Source organism: Lepidochelys olivacea, assembly GCF_965140295.1.
Source record: "Lepidochelys olivacea isolate rLepOli2 genome assembly, chromosome: 7".
NCBI lineage: Eukaryota > Metazoa > Chordata > Testudines > Cheloniidae > Lepidochelys > Lepidochelys olivacea.
In genome coordinates this window covers 4781319-4802855 of record NC_140417.1, presented here as the reverse complement: position 1 = coordinate 4802855, position 21537 = coordinate 4781319, and the positions used below count along the sequence as shown (strand labels likewise).

At 42.5% G+C, this 21537-nt stretch overlaps 1 protein-coding gene across 8 annotated transcripts in view; it reads left to right on the top strand.

The window, feature by feature from the left end:
- Positions 1 to 21537, top strand: part of CADPS (calcium dependent secretion activator) — a 382629-nt gene that overhangs the window by 352518 nt on the left and 8574 nt on the right. The gene's annotated exons all lie outside the window — the stretch shown is intronic.

Sequence of the window (21537 nt, the reverse complement as noted above, 5' to 3'; positions counted from 1 at the left end):
CAAAAGGACACAGATTTTTCGGGAGTTTTGTCCCCTTCCCACTCCGCCCCCTGCGCCAAATAATTGATAACCTGTAAAAGAGAACATTGACCTTGATGCCCAGCAGCCTACATTTACATTTATTTATTTATTATTATTATTCACATGCAACATATGAATGCATGTTAACTGATGTACCTGTCTCTCTCTCTGTTGCTTTTGTTGTGTGACACACTTTCTGTCCTTGTAGCTATTGTTCCCTGAAGGTTTTATGTTTATGGCAAGCACTTAACATTAGTGTTTCAGTCTCTTCTAGGATCTTTGTTTATATATTGATTTCTGTGACTGTGTGAAACAGCTTACATTCAAACTTTCTTGTCTTTCACCTCTCAGCAACTCATTCTTCAGTCTTCTGGCTCTAGAATTTTAATAACTTTATATGCTTTGTTTACTTACTCATTTGCTTCCACAGTGTGTAGGGAAGGCTTTTTTTTCCCCAATCAAACGCCTTCTTTACTTGATATTCTTCTTTCTTCACATTACCTTTCCCTTAGAAACCTCTTCTTACTTTGTAATTCCCACTCTTTCTTTCACTGATATCCTATCAGATTAAAATGGAACTTATCTCTCATGTCAAATGTTTTATCACATTATATCAAGTGGCATGAATTAGAGTCAAATAATCTTCCTGTGTACATCTACTAGCATGGCCCATATCCACTGAGAATGCCTCATTCATGCATAAAGCACACTAGTGACTCCTTAATGCTCTATGCGTGCTCAGTCTTCAAAGAATGTAAAGCACAGAGTGCGAGATATAAATCCAGTAAGCACTGAAAAAAGGACACAGTCACTTCTATTTTGCAGCAGGTCCACTAGTGCATTGCATATCTATGTTGAATTTTATTCCAAAAGCAGTAAATTTTCAGAGATTAACTGGATTGTTCTTTTCAATGCCTTAGTTGCCTTTCCTTTGATCAGTTTCTTAAGATTTGCAGTTGTGTGGTTTTTAGAACTTTGTGTCATTAGCTCAAACTCTAAAAATCTATAACTGACCTGGGTATTTATTATCATACTTCGGATCATAAGACCATATTGTGGTTAAATTAGCAATTAAAAAAAATAAGAATAACCTGTAGAAGGCAAAAGTACAGAATTGCTCCTCATCTTCCCCCCCCCCACACACACACACACATTTTTCATAAACTATACTTTTCCTAACCTGTTAGGCAGGTAAATGATAAAGGATTGTATTAATGGTAATAAATCCTATAATATTTACATTTCTACATATATTTTTACATAACTGCGTGCAGCTGTCAAGGCATTGTGGAAGAGCAATTCACTTTTTGCTCTGATGCGTTAGCAATTCAGTTCTGGGACCAAATCCTGCTAACCTCATTCCTCTGTGTCTCACTCAAATGTATCTCCTCACATGAGTAAGGTGCACAGGAGTGGATCCTTTATTTAGGTATATGGAATTAGAATGCACTAGACTTTCAAAGGTAGCAATCTTAATTATTTAAAACTCTGTTTTAGCTCTCACTGTTGCAAAATGGTTTCAGAAAGAAATGCATATTTCCCAAGTTGAGCCCTAAGATAAAGGACAAGGTGGTGACCTCACTGACTGAACTCGTAAGTGCAGAACAATTAAATTGGGGCCCAATCCTGCACACCCTTAATACTGGGCACAGTGGTGAATGCTGGGTGATGGATAGCATGGTTCCCAGTGGTGAAGGGGTTCAGGATGGGGCCCTTCAATGTTAATTCACAGAAATCTCCATCACCTAGAAATGGTTTGTTGCAGTATCTGTCATTGAATTCTCCACATGCTGGGTTTCTACACTTTAGCAGCACAGCATCAGGTTGTGAACATTTTGGATTGTTTCAGTCAGTTTTCCTAAGTGTGCCCGGACCTCCACCCTATGGAAGTTGGTGATAAACGCCCATGGATTTTAAAGGGGGCAGCGTCACATCCATATTTTTTCTTTTCTTTTGTTTTCGTATACAGACATCTTGGTCCAGGCTTTACTCTCGGTTAGGCCCATGCAGCCAGACTTTGGCCGCTTTAGCTCACTGCGTTGTTCTGAAGCATGAGTAATAAAGCAAACCTGGTTGTGTATAAAACCTAGAATATTCTTAAAGTATTCAGCCCTTAATTTCATGGAACTAAACATTGTGGCCAACTAGTTTTATTTATCTTCTTCGTTAATCCCAGTGATCGATTTCTATAAAACTGTCAGGTTTGTCAAGGCTGTTTTTTTGGGTCCAGCAGGTACAATTTTAAGAAAGATGGAGAATGAATAATCAACATTTATATTATAAAATGGAAATATCCTTTTAAAAATATGTGGGGGCTGATTCTGCTCTCATGGTGTCAGTATATTTCAGGAGTGACACTCTTGCGGTCTGTGGAGTCGCAGCAGTGTGAGTGAGGCCAGAGTCCGATCAGAATTTGAAATCTGGACAGAGACATCAATTAACATTTTGCATGTCACAGCCTCAACTGGGATAAATAAACATAGCTCAATTTACCTTAATGCAGCTACGCCTATTTATTCCAGCTGAGAATCTGGCCCTACATTTTTAGTGTATCGTGTTAACTCCCTTGCCATGTGTAGGGACCAGGCCAAAATCTTCCTTGTCACATGTGTGCTGCGACCCCATTGATTTCAGTGGGATTTCAGGATTGTCAAGAAGGATATAGGGATAGATCCTCCTTCCATGCAAGTCACTGGAAAAACTCCCATTGACTTGACTGGTGCAAAATCAAGCCCATAATTTGGTCCATTACATGTTCTATTTTTTTGTAGCACCTGGGGTTTTTTGGTTCCTCCCTCTTCTCACCTGGTATTTCCATTTATTTGCTCTGTTTGTTTTCTACCATTAAAAAAGGCTGGATACGTTTAGTTATACCATGTTCCCGACAATAGCTGAGGTAATATTCTTAGTGCTCATTCTGTCAGTACTTGCATAGCAGAACTGTGCTCTTTGGTGGATATTGGTGCTTGCAGAAGATTAAAATGTAGAGCACACGGCAAGATTAAGATAATCTCCTTTATTCTATAAATTAGTCAGTTTTTTCCCTGCAGTAAAGTCATCATCTTAATTTTTAATATCTGCATTCTCTGGGTCATTAAAGGAACAGATTGTGAAATTCTGCTGGTAATCAAAAGCTAACTAGGATTTTTTATTATTTTATTTTTAAACGGTGCTTATTTGCTGCAGATTAACGTGATTTATTTATTTGGCCTGCCCCACTAAACTGGTAATATTTGTTTAGGGAGACAAGGAGGGTGAGGTAATATCTTTTATTGGACCAAGAAGAGCTCTATGTGGCTCGAAAGTTTGCGTCTCTCCCCAACAGAAGTTGATCCAGTAAAAGATATTACCCCAGCTGCCTTGTCTCTCTGTTATCCTGGGACTGACACGGCTACAACTACACTGCATACAATATTTTTTAAAGCTACAATACTGTAACACGGCCCACTGGTACAAAGAACTAGTAAGAGAAGAATTTAAGAACGGTTTATTGACATGCGTTCACGCTCTTTGTTTATGTGCATGTCTCTGTCTGTTTGTGTGGTTTAAAAAATTGTATGATGCTTTGAAAAAAGAGGTTGCAATCTCAGTTTAGTGTAATAGTTTGCAATTTTGTCTCTGAATGGTAATTTTTGACATATTTGATTGTTTCAAATAGGAAGCATGGGCCAGATGGGCTTGAGGTATGTCATGGACCTGAAAAAAGGGGACTGATCTTGCAGTCCTAGAGGCCAGTCCTGTGTGGTTCTGAGCCCTCTCAACTGAGGGCACTCAGCATCTCTTTGGACCAGGCCCCTACACAGCCAGAATTCCCTCTGAGGCCAATGAGAGATTTGCCTACAAAGTTTAGTGCCTTTCAGGATGATAGTTTACAGATTTACATCCGCACTCATAGTTTATGTATTTTCCAGCCAATCAGAACCTATCTGATCACAAAACTATATGGTGGACCTATATTGATATTCTAATTGATATTCTAATTGATATTCTAATCACCAGCCTTGCTTTTGCCTAACTGGCAAAATACTGATGTCTTTGGTCACAGTGTACAAAAGCTAGTGTACAAAAGGCTGTTGAATGTAGAGAAAGCAACCATGGTTCCTGTGAATTTCAGGGTATTGATGCAAACCTCTGAAGTCCATAAATAGTGCAGATGGTATTTTTTCTTTCTCATGATTAATTCAATATCTTACCCAAAAAAAACCCCAAAACATGCTTTTGATATGAGAGATCAAATGATCAAGAGAAGCTCCTAAGATTGCAAGATCTAAACAAAAATTAATTTATTTTTTTCCTCCATGTACTTCTTGAAGACACAAGCCTGAGTAGAAGATAAGGATTAAAACAGATGTGCTTAGTGCTAGTTCATCTGCTTAAATTTGGCAGTCTCTGAGATCAGTGATTAAAAAGCCATCTCTAACTTTGATGAAATCCACTGCACTGGTAATATGTGTCTTTGATAGCTTTCTTATGGGCCTCATGTCCGCCTAAACCGGACATAGAAAACATTGGACTGGAGATGATACATGGATTATATGGGTCAATTATACACTTAATCTGCCTTCTGGGGATTAAATGTGCATAGATTGACTCTGTATTTGGCTTGTCCTTGGCAGTTATCAGATCAGTAAGGTTGCCCTTACTGAAAAGTCTGGTAAGAACTTAATCATGCAGTGATATGGTCCTGATGATGCAGTCGTAGTTACAGTGCTAACTGCTCTGTACTTTTGCAGAAGGCTTGAATACCATTTTACTGTCACATTATACATTCAGCTGCCTCTGAACTCTATGTGCAGACAGTAATAGCCTGGATATTTGTTGTTAAAGGAGTGGTTTAAAATACCTTCAGGAAGCCTCTTTGTATTTGCAAGAAAAATTAGGGTGTTTTTATGTTGACACACAGAGGCAAATTGAAATCAGTGGGTTTGAGGGATGTAGATGAGGAAGCTAGGGAGGGAGGGCAGATTAAGACAGTCACTCCCATGGTTGCCTGTCGGGGAGAGGATCTTCAGCTTTGATGGGACAGTCACCCCAGCACCCAGCATCTGCATTTGGAGGCTCCGACGCAGCTCTTCAAGATGGGGCCATTCTGCCAGGGAGATCCCAAAGCACCTCATGCTGGAATATCAGGGGAGGTGCTGCCTTCCCCACCTCCGTACACTGGATAGGGGCCCAGAATGGGGATCAAGAGACCTGGGTCCTATTCCCAGCCTTGCCATTGAGTCCCGGTGTGATCTTAGCCAAGTCAGCTCAGCTCCCTGCACCTCAGCTCCATCATCTCTGATACAGGGATCAGGCTTGTCCACTGGCAAAGTGCTTTGTGCAATGCATCCCAAGTAGATATGGCAACAGGAGTAGACATCCATGCCCATGAGTCCAGCTGGAGCACAGCTCCTGAGAGCTCTGAGCTCCTGAGGATGCATGAGACAGGATTTGGTCCCATATTTTTAAAATGCAGTTATACCAAATATGAATTGATTCTTGAACGTAAAACGTACCAAGTCAATACAAGTCGGAATTGAAGGAGCACTGAAGTTTAAAAAAGAAACCTTGGCACAAATTACTATTGGACCCCAGTTCAGCAGTTAGCACTGACGTCCATGGGACTCCTCATATGCTTCAAGTTATGCACGTGCCCAAGCACCCTGCTGAACCAGCACTTCGTATACTCCTAAATATGTGAAAACAGCGGGGAGTCCGGCGGCACCTTAAAGGCTCCTTGTTGTTTTTGTGGCTACAGACTAACCCGGCTACCCCTCTGATACGTGCCTAACTATATGGAAATTTGCAGAGGTGATATTGACAGCGACAGAAGAAGCTAATGCAGCTGATTGAACCTTAGAAAATAGCTACTTTTCTTCCTGCACAGCCAGACTGCTCGCTGGGGCACCAGTTCCCCTACTTCCATCCTGAGACAGCCTCCCTATGCTGTTCCTTCTTCAGCTGCTTTTGTCTTAAAAAAAAAAAAAAAAAAGTCAATTTTGAAGTGAAGAAAATAAAGCAAATTGGCCTTGGGAAATACTGCACAAATTAAGCATGTCTTTAAAAGGGTTACTTTTAATGCAGCCCTTGTTTTTTCAGTGAAGGCATAATGTTTGAATCAGTTGAAGTCAAGTCAATTGAATTTTTTACTCAAAGAAAGGAGAGTCAGATTGCAGGTACTGTGCTTCATGGCGGTTGAGTAAAACCGTAAAGTACATTGTGGTGGAAAATATTGTCTGTATACAGTTATTGCTGCCTTGGGGAAGAAGAATATTGTATACCCTCCTTTATTAACAAGTGGGGGGGGGAGTTACCCAACAAAAAGGCATGTTTCAAACCCACATGCAGGGTCATGCTATTTCACAGCTGACCCCTTCATCTTTTGGAGTTCATATGCAAAGCATGTTTTTAAAAAAGGACAAGAGGTGTTTAATAGGCTTATTAATCATGGGAAAAGGAAAGAGAAGACCTATTTTCTTACTATTCCTGCCCACAAGCTGCCCAAGGTAGTGAGGACTTGTTCTGGAATAGGGTCTTACCTTATAAATGTATTCCGTTAACCAGGTTCATTCTTTCATGAAGTATTCATTTAAGTAGGTTTCACTTAATTTATTTTAGGGAGCCTCTTAATAAAATAAGTCCTAGATCTGTCACTGGATTTTACATGTGTTTAAGAGTTTTTCCTTCTAAATGTCTTTATCAGAACAGCTTTTAATGTTTCAGTAGACATTTGGTGAAGACAGTTAATTTGTTTTCTTTTCCAGAGGAGATTGTTCCATTAATCATTCTAAGAAGTCAGACTGATTGCTCTGTTACTTTAAGGTCAGCATACTCTTGCTAACATGATCTGCACAGTGCTTTTTAGTGTTGAAGAATATTCTTTTTATGGCAGAATGGAAGCAACAGACTATTTATTTTGCCATTAAAAAAATATCCAAGGTACATTTTGTGGAAGGAATATTGTCACGTTGCATTACAGAAGACAAATTGTCCTAAATTCTGAAATGAGAGGTCAGTTAGCTTAACAACATAGTCTTTCCTGCTTAGCCAACATAGATTGTTGGATTAGAGCTGTATGTACATATTTATCACTGTGCAATATATGCAAGTCACGTAGGACCAGATTATTAAAGTTATGCAGATAGTGAGATTTTCAAAAGTGCCTGGGTACCTAACTCCCATTGCTGGGGGCAACTGCGAGGGGTAAGGTGGCTGGCCACCTTAGGCCCCAGTTGAATTTTCAAGAGCACCTATCCGCTGCTTTTAAATACCTTTGAAAATCTGGCCCTTAAGATACTGTGAGATCTGCTTGTCTATTTTTATTTAACAGTTGTTTTTAACTAATTTGAGCTTCCAGTTGGTGGTTAGTCTAGAATGAGAACCTAGGTGTTCAATCTTGCATTTCTTGTTACCTCAAAAGCCCCACTGATTTCAACTGAAATTTTGAGAGCATAAGGAAAGCACAACTAGGTCAAAGTTTAAGTGTGAAGATAGCAGGAGTGTTGTGTGTAAAACACGGGAGGTAATTGTCCTGCTGTATTGGGCCTGGTAAGGCTCAGCTGGAGAGCTGTGTCCAGTTCTGGGCACCACACTTTAGGGAAGATGTGGACAAATTGGAGAGAGTCCAGAAAAGAGCAACCAAAACGATCAAAGGTTTAGAAAACCTGACCTATGAGGAAAGGCTAAAACAATTGGGCATGTTTAGTCTTGAGAAAAGAAGACTGATGGGGACTCTGATAAGCTTCAAATATGTGAGAAAATATTTTAGCATTGGAATCTGAGGCTTTGTAGATAAGTCAGTGGCAAAATGAACAGTTCCGTTTTCCCCCTAAATCCCATATTCCACTGGGCAAATCCTTTTTCCACCCCACTCCTTTGTGTGCATAGAAGTCCCAGCATGCAGTGGGACAGCTACACATGGAGAACAGAGAGTTCCCATGTGCAGCACAGAGTCGGTTTTTCCAGGGCAAGTCTGGGGAGAACCAGAGCAGGAGCTCAGCAGGTGGGTCTTTGACTATCCAGATCTGTTGACCTAACCTCATGCACGTTTGTCTGGGATAGTAGGAGAAGGATCTGCTGCAGGGCTGAGGCAACAGCTGTCATCGCAGAGTGGTCCACTGCCTTCCCCTGGCATTTGGAGCAGGATCTTATACCCCCGCTGTTTGCTGGGATGAGGATTGGGCCCGCTGCATTAACAACGGGGGATTGTTTGTTGTCCAATAGCTTCTTCATGCCTCGTTCCCTTTTCTCTCTGCAGTCCAGTCCCCCACAATTGCTCTCAGGGTAGCGAGTGAGCCAGTGGTGCATGTTAGATTAGCGGTTATAGGCCACTTCATTTCTCTTGGTCGGCAGTTTTTTTCTTTCCCCAAGATTCCTTTAAACCTCACCCTGCACTTATGATATCAGCGTACAAAAATGCTTACCAAGAGCTGGCAAAGAAATATCTTTTTTCTGTCCTGAAGTCCCATGTACGATACAGGGGATCCTTTTCTCCCCATTCACTCTTTTCCAGTTCACAGTTAATACCTAGGCAGCCTTTAACTACACTTTCTGGCATGTGCAGGCTATACAAGAGAACTCAATGAAAGGTTCCCAACTCCAGTTTGTGACGTCTTTTGATTCAGTTCTAGTGTTAAAATCTAAAAAACCCTGTACAATTAAAGTATTGTATGACATACATTGCATCTTATTAATCAACATTACATCCAATTATACTGTCATTGTATTATATTGCTTTGACAAAGGGCTGGGCTCTTTACAAAAATGTTACGTAGCTATTATGTTTAACCAGGTTCTTTATATGGGAACCTCGGTTTAAAATGTCAACATCTTTTCTTTACAAAAAAAATTTAAAAAACACAAGTGGAGACTACTTCAAATGCAGAAAACAGTATTGCAATCTATATTTCACCTTTTTTATGCAAAAATTATTTTATCAAAATTGCAAATAATGCAAAATTTGGGTGGGGGGGGCAAAATCCTTCGGGGCAATGATAACTTGTGTATAAAATGTCATGATACAAGCACTGTGAATTTTTGCACAGTTGTATCCGCTTGGGAGGAAGAGAAAGGACAGGTACCCAAGAGCAAAGCATGTCAGTACACCCAGGCCACGTTTAGGGCCAGATCCTGTAAACACGCACCACTTTACTCATCCGAGTAGTCCTATTGACTGGGGTAGATAACCAGCATTGACTTTGGTGGGTCTACACGTGTGAGTAGAGTTACCCATGAGCATTTGTAATGCAAGAGGACCCCCTACACACACATAGGTGCTCCAGCTATTCCCTGGATGTAATGACTCCCTCAATGACAACCCACAAGCTATTTTTTAACACCCAAATCCTGCAACTCTCCCTACTGGCAGACCCCTCCACCCGCAGGGAGCCAGGGCTGTCTGGCCAGTTGCATATTGGAGTCTGAGGCCATCTGGTTGCAACAAGTGAGTGTATTGGATCCCCATGTCTTTTGCACCTCTGCACGGGCTTCTTTTTAAGAATTAAACATGTTTCCAACTGCGTTCTTCTCACCTTCAAATCCTACAGGCAATGGATTTTGGCCAGGAGAAGAGTTATGAATCTTTAATGGCCAGGACTTTAGTTTTACATGTCATCAGAAAAACAGCATCTTCTTCAGCACAACCACACCAGGCTAGGTGATTGGTTCCATCATAACTCAGAAGAATGCCACCTTCTCAGGCCCTGTCCCTACAAACTCATGTGGGTTTAACTTTACTCACCAGAGTCATCCCACTGACTTCAGTGAGCTTTGGCTCCGGCCCTGTCATGTGGTGGGGTTCCCTCACTCTGGACTCCTCACTGCCAGCAGTCCTCACGCATTCCTGCATAGGTTCACCACGGTGTGCTTTATGTACAATGGGCTATACAAGTCCTTGTCCTCACATGACATAAGGCTTTGACCTTCTCCCTAGGTGCAGAGGGAAAGAGGGGAGATCTCCCCTCCATGAGAGCCTGGGCTGCTCTGGCCCTTCCTTCGGGCCTTCCCCTCTTTCCCCTTTCTCTTCCTGTATCTCTTTCACCTGTCCTTAGCTGAGGAGCTGAATCACCTTAATTGTTTAATCACCTGGTGTTTAGCCAGTTATCTCCTCAGTTTGGCCCATGTGGGGATGCTTATGAAGTGCACAGAGAGATGAGTCCACCTTAGGCTACTCTCAGTCTGTGACCGGCCCCTTCCTACAGTAAGTCGCTTTTTCCTTTGACATCCCCCATCCAAGTCCTGTTCAGACTGGTCACTGCTTCCGTTACTGGCTCTAAGGAGATGACAGTCCCAGGTGGTGAGACTTCACGATGCTGAGCTAGATGGGACTTGCGTGGCTAAATCCTATGCAACTATTTGGAAATGTAGAGGAAACTATATGGTTTACGAATTGTGTGAATAAATATAAAGCTCAGATTGTTTTCACAACTGTCACACAACAGCTTGGTGGTGAAGGTGCAGGAGTTAATGCCTCCCGTTGGCTTTTTTTAAACTCTGTTGAAATCCGTGCTTGGATGACGTTAAGGAACTGAATGGCTTCAGAGGCAGTATAATTTGGAGTTAAGGAGCTGTAACCCATCCCAGAGTGCTTAGGTGTTGTACTACAAAATGTATTCTAATTGTTAATTAATTGTATGCAGCACAGAGCCCTAAATGCAGAGGCTCTTTATGAATGAAATTATTCGTATGTTTACGATTTATTTATAACGTAAGTGCGAGACCATATATGCATACAAAATACAAAGCAAAAAAACCCCCAGATTAGAGACATCTTTTTCCATTAATAATAGTGGGAGTTGCTTGTGTAATCTCATAAACACTGCACTGAACATTTACAATCAACAAGTCCATTTGCTAGAGACACCAGGAAGTTCTACATGGACCTTCCGTTAGCACTGACGGGAACGATATGCAAGAGACCCCCTTCAAACCAAACTTAAACCCAGTTAAGGGTGAAACTCCATCCTTAACTCACCCTCTTGCTGAGGTCCTCAAACAGTGGGTGATCTTAGCTACCATATGTACTGCAAAAAGCCTGCCCTACTTAAACACAACTGTGTGTGAGTTTCAGCTTTCACTCTGAATTTCCTTCCTTGTTGTGTCTAAGGCATTCCGTTTACATTATTCAAACAATGTTTTTGTGATTTCTTTTGAGAAAGATGATGTAATTTAACACCATTTACATCCTAGACAAATGATTAATAGTTCAGGGTAGAGGCTTGATCCTATTATGTAAGGCTGACACTGTGGTATTATTAAATAATAATACAAATGATTTTAATATCAAGCCCCTTTGACTTTATACCCTGCCCACATAGTTAAGCTTTCAATGTGAATGAGATTTCACAGCCAAGGAATAATACAGGGAAAAAACAATCAGAAGTTACAGAGCAGCGGGGTCGTAGGAACTATTCTAAATGTAGATGCAGTGAAATCATTATAGTATTATTAAAAAAAAATCTTTGCTGAAATGTAAATCTGTAGTCTTAGCAAAGCACGTCAGTCACTTGTTTAAACCAAGGTTCATTATTATTATTGCTTATGCTGTACCATAGATGTGCATGGTGCTTTAACAATATAATGGTAATAAATAAAAACATAGCACTACCATTTAGCACTTACTGAGCTAAATGTTAGCAAAAAATAATAGAAGGCATATTGCTTATCCAGAGGAAAATTTGCCACTAATATAGGACCCTATCCTGCAAAATCTTTACTTACTGAAGTCCTCGCTCTTGTGAGCAAGGTACTGTTTGCTGTTCTATAGTTTCTTAAATAGGGCGTGTACCCAAAGTATTTCTGAATTGTGCATTCTGTTTCTGAACGTAACCAAGTCAGAAATCCCTACTAGAAGGTAAGCTAGCAAATCACAACTTGTTGCCAGAAAAAAACCCAGTTATCAACTTTTATATTTTGAAAGAAACAACACATAAAAAAATAGTGTGAGCTATAAAATAATGTGTTTTATAATAGAAAGACAGCTGTCTCTGCATACTCTTTTGGTTATGCCTTGTTATTGTGTGGTCTATGGTGGTATACAGAAAGGCAGCCGCCTTTTTAAGTACTCGGTAGACTATTTAGTTACTCAGAGATCAGATACCCTTATTGTCTGGTCCATGGTGGTATAACAGAAAGATCGCTATTTATCTGTTCATTCTTGATAGTGCCTGTGATTTTATAGCCTGTGATGATAGTCGTGGAGAATTTAATGTGTACGATATTGGTGTATCTCCAATTGTTTGTGAACATCAGACGTTTTGAAACCTGGTTGTAATCAAGGAATATAAGCATAAGCTTGAAAGGCTAAAGAGCAGAAAGACCCGCACATAAATGCTATTATGTACTTAATGAGGCAGGGTTTAAAAAAAAAAAGAATCAGCCACACAAGTTGGTTTTATCAAAGAAAATGTATAAATAACGACCAGTGATTCAAGCTGCTGTACAAAGAAAAAGCAGGGACTTCACTTGTGGCATTCAGACAATCGTATTTACTACACTAATCTTTTTGGCTTAGAGATTGACAATCAATATATTATTATCAACAAGCATTAGCACACACAAAAAGCTTCCATTTCTCTTTAACCATGTCCGTAAATCCTTTAAATTTAATTAAAACTGGCCAGTCTTCCCAATAGTGCAAATTACACTTAAAATAATATTAAATATTTGTACTGGGTGAAGACAAAAGTGTTGGCTTGTGCAGTTTGTTGAAAACGCACACACACACACACACACACACACAGACGGGAAAAAAATTGAGCTAATCAAAGTTAAAATAAAGTCTCTCTCCCTCTCTCTCTCTCTCCCAAGACTACTGTCTATAACATGTTGTTCCTTATAGAAAGTGGGATATGGTGGCATTTGCTTGATTAACTTGCTCGACAAAAGTGACAGCTGCTGTGGGTGCATGTAGATAAGCTGCACGGCACAGTTCCGCCTTTGTACATCTGTCAGCAAAAAAGGAAGAATAAAGAGTGAAAAGAGGCAAATTGGTCCCAAAAGGCAATCCATTCAACTTAGGAGGTTCGCTCTATTCAAGCACTCACTGTGAATCTCAAGTACTAGGTAGCTTATTCAATTTCATTCATTCTTTAGAATGAACCCACAAGTGTTTAATTTCTTATTCTGCCCTATAAAAGGGGGAGCTTTTTTATTGGAAGCATTAATTGTAAGACTAGCTGATCAGTGCTTACAACATTAACTCATCATTAATTTTCTGTTTAACTAATTTTGGGATCTGTAACGTGGTAACTTCTCTCTGACTTCTTGGATTGCTCCCTGAAAAATCCAAAAATATTCCGACATTCAGCTCTCTGAACCTGGATCTCTGCCGAGGAGAGTGAAGACTGCAGGCCAGATCCTCAGTAGGTGTAAATCATCCTAGGCCACTGACTTCATTGTTTGCATTGCTGTAGCACCTGGGAACCCCAGTCATGGGCCAAGACACCATTACGTTAGGTGCTGTACAAACACATGGAGCTTCATCGATTTACACTGGCTGGAGGAGTCATCCCTACGTGTGCCTGGTTACACAGACAGGTTTCCTGGCTCAGAAGGGTAATCTTACTGGTGGTGAATCTTCTGCAGAAGAGTTACTCAGAGATCAGCTTCCTAATGAAGTGTGGGGAGGGGGGAAGGCCTGCAAGCATGGCAGCCTGCAATAATAATAATAATTAATAGCAAAATATGGGTTTCCTTGAGAAACTGGAAGGAAAGTTTATGATCTAGGTCAGGGGTCAGCAGCCTTTCAGAAGCGGTGTGCCAAGTCTTCATTTATTCACTCTAATTTAAGGATTCACGTGCCGATAAAACATTTTAACGATTTTAGAAGGTCTCTTTCTATAAGTCTATAATAGATAACTAAACTATTGTTGTATGTAAAAGTAAAAAAGTACGGTTTTTAAAATGTTTAAGAAGCTTCGTTTAAAATTAAATTAAAAGGCAGAGCCCCCCGGACCGGTGGCCAGGACCCGGGCAGTGTGAGTGCTGCTGAAAATCCGCTCGCATGCTGCCTTTGGCACACGTGCCATAGCTTGCCGACCCCTGATCTAGTGGGAGGGGCACTAATGTGTGGGTAGGTCTCAGCAGGGCAGAGAAGTTTCTCTTTTTGTGGCAGAAGATTCTCTGTTCCCATCTTCTAATTGACGCTGGAGGATTATTGTTAAATTCATGCGTCTTGTGGGCCAGCAGCTCTTTTCATCCACACCAGTCTATGCCACCATCCTACTCCGCAACTTAGCTGCAGTCTTACTCTCTCTCGTCTAGGCACTCCTAATGTGCCCTTCACTGTGGTGCCTAGGATTCCCCTACCGTCCCCTGGGAAAGTGGCACAGTCTGGGCATTGGAGCGGAAGACTGCTTGAGACACTTTGTCCAGAAGGACTTTGAGTCCCCAGAAGAGGAAAACTATAATGACCTGGCTGGAAGGCCCAGACAAGAAAGGGGACCGATCAAGTCAGAGAGAGGGAGACAGCCCAGGGGGCGTGCAACCAAAGGAGGGCGCATCTGACTGGTTGAGAGCTAATCCCCTGGTGCACCACAAGGAGGCGCCCCAGCGGTGAGTAGTTACACTTCCGCAAAAAATAAGACAGTTGTTCCCATAATGCTGTAGCCTCAGCTTAGAGCAAGGGCTAGATCTGCTGGTGTGGCTAAGCTCTGTTCAGTGCAGGATGTGGGGAGGGGGAGGCCCCTCCGATCCAGTTTTGCACCCTGTTGCAACTTAGAGCAGCATCAGGACAGAGCAGGGCCAAAGATCTGACCCCATGGGTTGCTATCAAACCCAGATCTCTTGCATGGTGGTGCCCTGGATACCAACTGCGGCAATGGGCTAGCCCAGAACTGAACTTCTTTAAAATGAGCATGTGTGAAATGTAATGTTCCTGATTTTCCACCCACTCACACTTATCATCATCTACACCTGGGCAAAACCAGTGTAAACCCCACCTCTACCACTGGTAATGTTCTACATCCAATTTGCTTAGGTGTAAATGACTAGGCAAGGGTGAAGGTAGTGGAGACTCACTCTGCTACTGAGGTGCACGCCTTGGGTTTTAAAGGTTACTTGGTAAATTTTGCTTTGGTGAAGTTTTGCACAGGAAGTCACATGATTTTGCAAGTGACACTTTTCTACAAAGATAAAGGTGTGAAAGATGTATCAGTCACGCACTGGGCAGTTACCGTTTGGATCAGTCACTTTTGCAAAGTTATTACATTATGTCGTTCCCAGAATACACTGTGAGTTGTCACTTGTCTCCTGTTGAAGTAGGAGAGCCAGTTCAGCTGTCTAGCGGTAGCACAATGTGCTACCATGCACAACGCTAAGTGTGAGACGACGGCTCAGTCCGTCACATCTGGGCTGGTGGGTCTGCAAAACAATATGGAGCCAGCATGCCCTGTCACAGTGGGCAGGGAAAAGCCATGTTGCTCCTCAGCAAGCCCCGCTTAGGGGACTGAGAAGGAACACTGAGAGTGCCCACAAGAACCTGTACCCAGAGGAACTGTACAGGGACTTGAGGGCGGGGTAATGAAGCAAGTTTGAGGGGAAACCCTTGAAGCTCAGGGGACCCCAGACGGCCAGAAGTGGCTTCACTCTTGTGCCATTCTCAATGTCGACATTTCCAGTATTCTCTTGTGTAATAAGCTGAATGCAGAGGATGAGCCAGGTTAGCTCACAGAATCAAATACTGTATCCTGCCTCTGACAATACCATGTGCCTGATGTTTCAGAAGATAGTGAGAACCTTCCATAATGCACCTGGCCATTAGTGTCTATGGTGGTGGGGTGCAAAACCTTTCCTTACCCCTATAGCGATCAATTGATGGCCTGAAGCATGAGGTTTTGCAGTCCCTATCTTAGTATTCTTAACTATAAATGTTCTTATATAATTGGTTTTAAAGGACCTGGTCTTCAGAATTTAGGTGTGTGTGCATCTGAGTTTAGCGCAGATTTGCACACCAAGTTTGCATACTCCAGGTGCAAGGCTCCGATTCGTATGCTACATGGCTAGGTAGGTGTGGCATGAAAGAACAACTTGTGGATTGTTGTAGACTCGTGTAGCAAAGTAATGTGCATACCAAGTAAGTTCTCAATCGTGTGCAGACTTGATTACTAAAAAACAGGTTTGGGAGTTATCCAGGACTGCAGAGGTACGTTCCCTCATAAGGGGAAAATGAAATGTAGCTTCCCTGAACCATTGTGACAGCCTTAAAGGTGGAATTTGACCATCTCTTCTCCCTCCATACATTTGCTGATATCCGGATCCAATTTACATTCTTATATGGGGTCAGATCCTCAGCTGGTGTAAATCAGTATAGCTCCGTTGACTTGAGTGGAGGACCTGTCTCAGTGAGTGGAGAATAGGCACGAGTGTATGGCCGATCAAAGAAAAGTACCAAACTATTTGGGAAGGGGCTGTTGTTTCCCAGCAAATTCACATGTTGGGTTAGCAACAAAACCCATGGCCAGACGTGAGCACGCTCCTCTTGTGTGCCCAGGTGCGCGGCCTCCTTATTTTGTGTTGCTTTTATGCTGGGTGTCGCGGAGGCAGCCTCCCGATGCAGAATCCGTTACCTTCGGAACACCTTGAATTCAAAGGCTCGCTCGGCAGCCTCCTGTCAGCGTTTCAAAACCAGTTCATGTGCCAGACAAAAAGAAGGGGCAGCCTGTGGTCAGCGTTTTCCAGGCCCTGGTATGTCACAGTTCTAAACAGATTTGAATTGCTTGGATTGGTTCTGGTTGGAAAGCAAGGACTGAAATCGGGGTCATAGGTGAGAGTTACTATGGTAATTGAGTAGTATCACCAGTAGTTTTGCTCTCATGAGCATTAAAGCACATAATAAAGGACAAACAACAGTGGTTAAAGCAAGCAGGTAGGATTACTATGTTCTTTTGTCAGAAGTATATAATGTCTTGTAGTCAGTTTTAAAGACTTCTCAACCCCCAGATCCCCCCCAGCAGTCACCTGCTGAGTAATTTTGTATGCTTAATCTGTAGCCCTTAACTACAAGCTTTCTGCTAATTTGAGGCAAATGGGTAGTTTTGACACTAAATAGGGCAGTAAAGATTCCCTGACCTAGAAAACCTCCATTCTGAGACACTGAGAGCAGAAAATATTCTTTCAGCATCCTTGTAAGACGTTTTGAATGACACAAACTAGCTTTGACTAAACCATGCTGAAGCCTCCGATTAATGGTTTGCAAAAACTTGCCGCACATCCCTGCTGCAACTTCCCCCATAAAACTTGTCACTTCAGATTGCCATCAGCCACCACAACAATAATCATTCCATGCCTATTGCTAATTGCAAGCACAGCTGAGGCTCAGCGGGGTGCTCTTGCACAGTCCCAGGCCTTTACACCAGCCGCAATCTGTTGTGTGGCACTTGTTCACACACAAAAACTACCCGCAAAGGCAGAAAGAGGCAGAGTCACTGGTTTCTTGTAATCCCCCTGCTACCCTGCTGACAGCCCAGCCCCATAAGCATTCCTGGTTTTGTCCTCCCCTTTACAAAAGCTGAAATGACCTTAAGCTACTAGTATGTGAGTTTTTGAATGAAGAATACAACTCCTTCAGGTGCATTAAAAAGCAGTGCTGCATCTGGCTTATGAGATTCTGTTGGCAGCACCCCTGGGGTGAACTGTGGCTTCCTGTAACATGTAAAATATGAGTGTGAACTCCAGGTTCATGGCAAGGAACAGGAGGTCATGCTTCCATTCAGACCGCACTGAAGAGAACGGGAGTTTGCAGATGTTCTTGGGTATGTGTAACGACACCACCTCCCCAAACGCACAGGAACCCAGCGCGGTTTTTGATAAAACGTGCCGCCGTCTGTGTGTTACTTGCAGATTTATTCATATCAATTTTTGCCGTTTATATATTCAGAGACAAGCCTGCTATTTCAACAGCTCCATAGCTCAGCCTCAAAACTCTCCTCTTCCAGGCATTAAACCTAGTGCTCCGGCTGGCGGGGAGGTTGTCACGGTAACGGTCAAAGCCTGCCAGAGGTCATGCTTCAGCACCCTCTACTGGGTCCCTTCCGGAGATTCAGAATCTGCCTACTCCTTCCCTGGCAAGAGGTGCAGTCAGGGCTGCTGTGAAAGAAAGGGGGCTGGATAATGGTAGACTGCAAGAGCAACTGGAATCCTTCGGGTGCTTCCTGAAGCTGCCAACTGCAGTGTCCAGTTACTGCCAGTGGGGCTGTTCCTGAAATTCTTGCTGCGAAAAGAACTTAGTTTTTAATTCATGCCTCGCTGAGGTAAAACGGCCACTGAAATGGGCAAGGTCTGAGCCGAAACAAAGTCGGGACTCCAGGATCTGACTCAGTGGGAGTTTTGCTTGAGCGAGTAACTTATGAAAGGGAAGAGCCCCATTGGGGGATAGTATTCTTGGCCTGATTGGGCAAGGAAAAGCTTGGATGCCCAGTGTCAAAGTATCAGATGGATTGTTTACAGCAAAGCCAAATATAAATATATTCATAATAGCGAGACGCCAACAGTGCGATGCAGCGATTAAGTAGCCTTACGTTAGGAAGTCAGTGTTGCATAATTGATGGCTTAGCCTTGGTAAACAGATCCTTCTAATGCATTTTAGAAATATGCATGGGTGTTAGGAGCGTAATTGTTCTGTGTAGTTTTCAATAAGCAAACAAAAGCATTACTTGAGCAGTGTTATCCAGGTTCCGCTGAGTTACCTCCCACCCAATGGGTTCTGTGAGCATAAACACATAATAATAAACATAATTTGTTATGATTGTGTATGAAATGCTCTGAGAAAAGGTTGCTATAATTTTTGAAGGATTTTTATTATGTACAACAACTGAACCGGCAGAAGAAACTATTTATTTCATATCGCAACAGGACTTTGTCTCTTGTGTCTAAGATCACATTTCTGTTTGGCAAGGCGAGATTAGTTGTAAAAAATATATATATAGTCATGTGGAAATGTTAACATCTTTGTGTTAGGCATGAAATCAGAAATCGTCTTCCTTCTAATAACACATTGTCTCTAGTGATTGTTTCAGTATCTATTTCACTTACAGCTTACTCTGTTTTTATGCATATGCAAAGCTTAGATGCAGCAATTGAAGAATGCTATATTAAATCTAAAAAAATTGATAGATGTGATTTTTTTTTAAAATCAGGATAAATGTATTAACGGATATGTCTTGAATTGTACCTCATTTATAACTTACAGTATTGAAATTCTTGTGAAGTTGATTGCTTAGCCTTGGTGAACAGATCATTTTAATGCATTTAAGAAATGCACATGACATGTAGGTCTTATGTTTTAAAGATCTGCATGGTTGATGTTTTATTAGCAAATGCTTTTCTACCCATGGGAGGAGAGGGGGACAGCATTTGGATCCTGAGTCAGGGTCCAGTTTGAACTTCCCCAGTGTCCTGGGTGTTTGAATACATTGTCTTTAGTAGATAATTTAGCTTCATTTGTTTTGTGTTTCCAAAGACTCACATGAAATGCTGATGGAAAGAGGGGGATCAAATGTAGGTTGGCAAACTCAACAGCAAAACTGCCAACCCTGTTAGAAGAGTGTTGGAAGTCACTGGTATTTTGTGGTGATTATATTGCGTGGACTGTAATGATAATTGGTTTGGTGAGTAAATAACTGATAGGTGTTTTTGTTTTTTAAAGATTGAATAGGCCACGAATTCACCTTCAGTGTCCTTATGGTTCTGCGCCTTGCTGGGAACCTAGCAAGTTAATTTGGTCCTTCTAGGGGCTGCCATCTTGGTTGGTCTAGCTCTTTGTTTCAGCTGATACTGTGGAAGTTCTGTCCTTTCAAGGCTGAGGTTGTTGTTTTTATTGAATAGTTAGACACACAAAGGCTTGCACGCTACATTACAGACAAATATAAAGACTGTTCCTTGCCCCCAAGAGACTCACACTCATTTAGACTTAACGCAAGAGGCGGCAATAAACAAAGGAAGGTGGATTGTGTATGGAAAGAATGAGATACAGCGGTGGAAGGTCATAAGATGTTCTTAATGCTTCATGCTCATCTGCTCTCTAGGTGTTGTTTTTAATACGTTAGTAAAACTTGGGGATAGTCTCCAAACAGGGCAGGGATGGAAGCCTAACTCAAAGAAATGAGCCTTTAAGGAGGCATTTAAAGGAGGGGATTGATATTTTCTGGTGCGCAGGGTCAGGGGTGGGTGATGGCAGCCAGAGGTCATGGCTCACTTGAACCAAGGGCTTGAGCCATTTGAAGAAATGAAACCACCTTCGTCTTTAAAGTTTCTTTACAGTTTCATATTTTGGGGCATGGGGTTGCAATGAATCCTGAGCAGACATTCCCTGTCTATCAGAGAAATGACATTAGCATAGATTCATAGAATGAGGCCCTCACCCCTCTCTGGCCACTGTATGCGTGACAAAAGGGCCGGAGTGGCATAAAGCGGACCCGGTTGTGCTGGGGGAGAATTGCTCTGCTGCAAGCACTTTGGAAGACAGCCATAAAGTTGCCTCTGAGGACCCCTTCCAAGCCTTGGCCTAGGACGCATGCAGGGAATGGGACTGAGGGCAGGAGAGGTGCGCTGGTGCCTGGCAGCACAGCAGTCCATAGCGCAGCCGGGGAGATCCCAGAGTTGTCTGAAGCAGCCCTTGGCGTAGCCCAAGATTACAAGGGCACAAAAGTGGGTTCGTGCGCCATAACCTCCATTCCCTTGGGCTGGGAGACCTGTGCGGCGCTTCTTAGAGAATCAGAAGCTCACCCATCCATTTTAAGGCCTGAGGCATCATTGTGATCATCCAGTCTGATCCCCTGCATAGCACAGGCCAGAGGATTTCCCCTAGGGATTCCCCATCAAGCCCATAAATTCTGACCAAGCTACAGCATAGCTGTAAGACATCCAGTCTGATGTAGACTCCAATTGACAAAGACTCCACCACACCCTTAGGTAAGTTGCTCCAATGGTTAATTACCCTCCCTGTAAAAAAGATGTCTTATTTCCAGTCAGAATTGGTCTAGCTTCAGATCCCAGTCATTGGATCTTGGTAGCTCTTTGTCTGCTAGCCTAAAACGCCCTCCACTATCAGTAATCTCCTCCCCAGGTTGCGTACAATATAGACACCGAGTGAAAAAATAACTCCCCTGTCTTTTCACTGGCCGATCTTCTGTTCCTTTATCCCCACCTATTGCGAACAAGAAGTTTGTAAAGCTAAGCGCAAAGCATCTCTATGTTCTGGAGAAGTTCTTTGTCAGGCAACGTCAGCCCTGGATTTCGGCTCTGTCCCATGGGAGTGTGCAGCTCATCCCCATCGGTGGAGGGGATGGGAGCCTTGTGCATGTAGAGCCCCTGGACTTGTCTCCTAGATGCCCATGGATGCCCGTCTGTCTGGCTATACAATGGAATTTGGGCAGGAAATGGAGCTATGGACAGCTGCACCCTGCCTGTGATGTCATTCCCATCTGATCCCTGGGATAGTCACGTACCCTACCAGCAGATAATGCTGCTTGAGGTAGGCTCACCTGGGAGAACCACTACTAAGTCTTCTCCCCTGGAGAACGCAGGAGCCATAAAGTC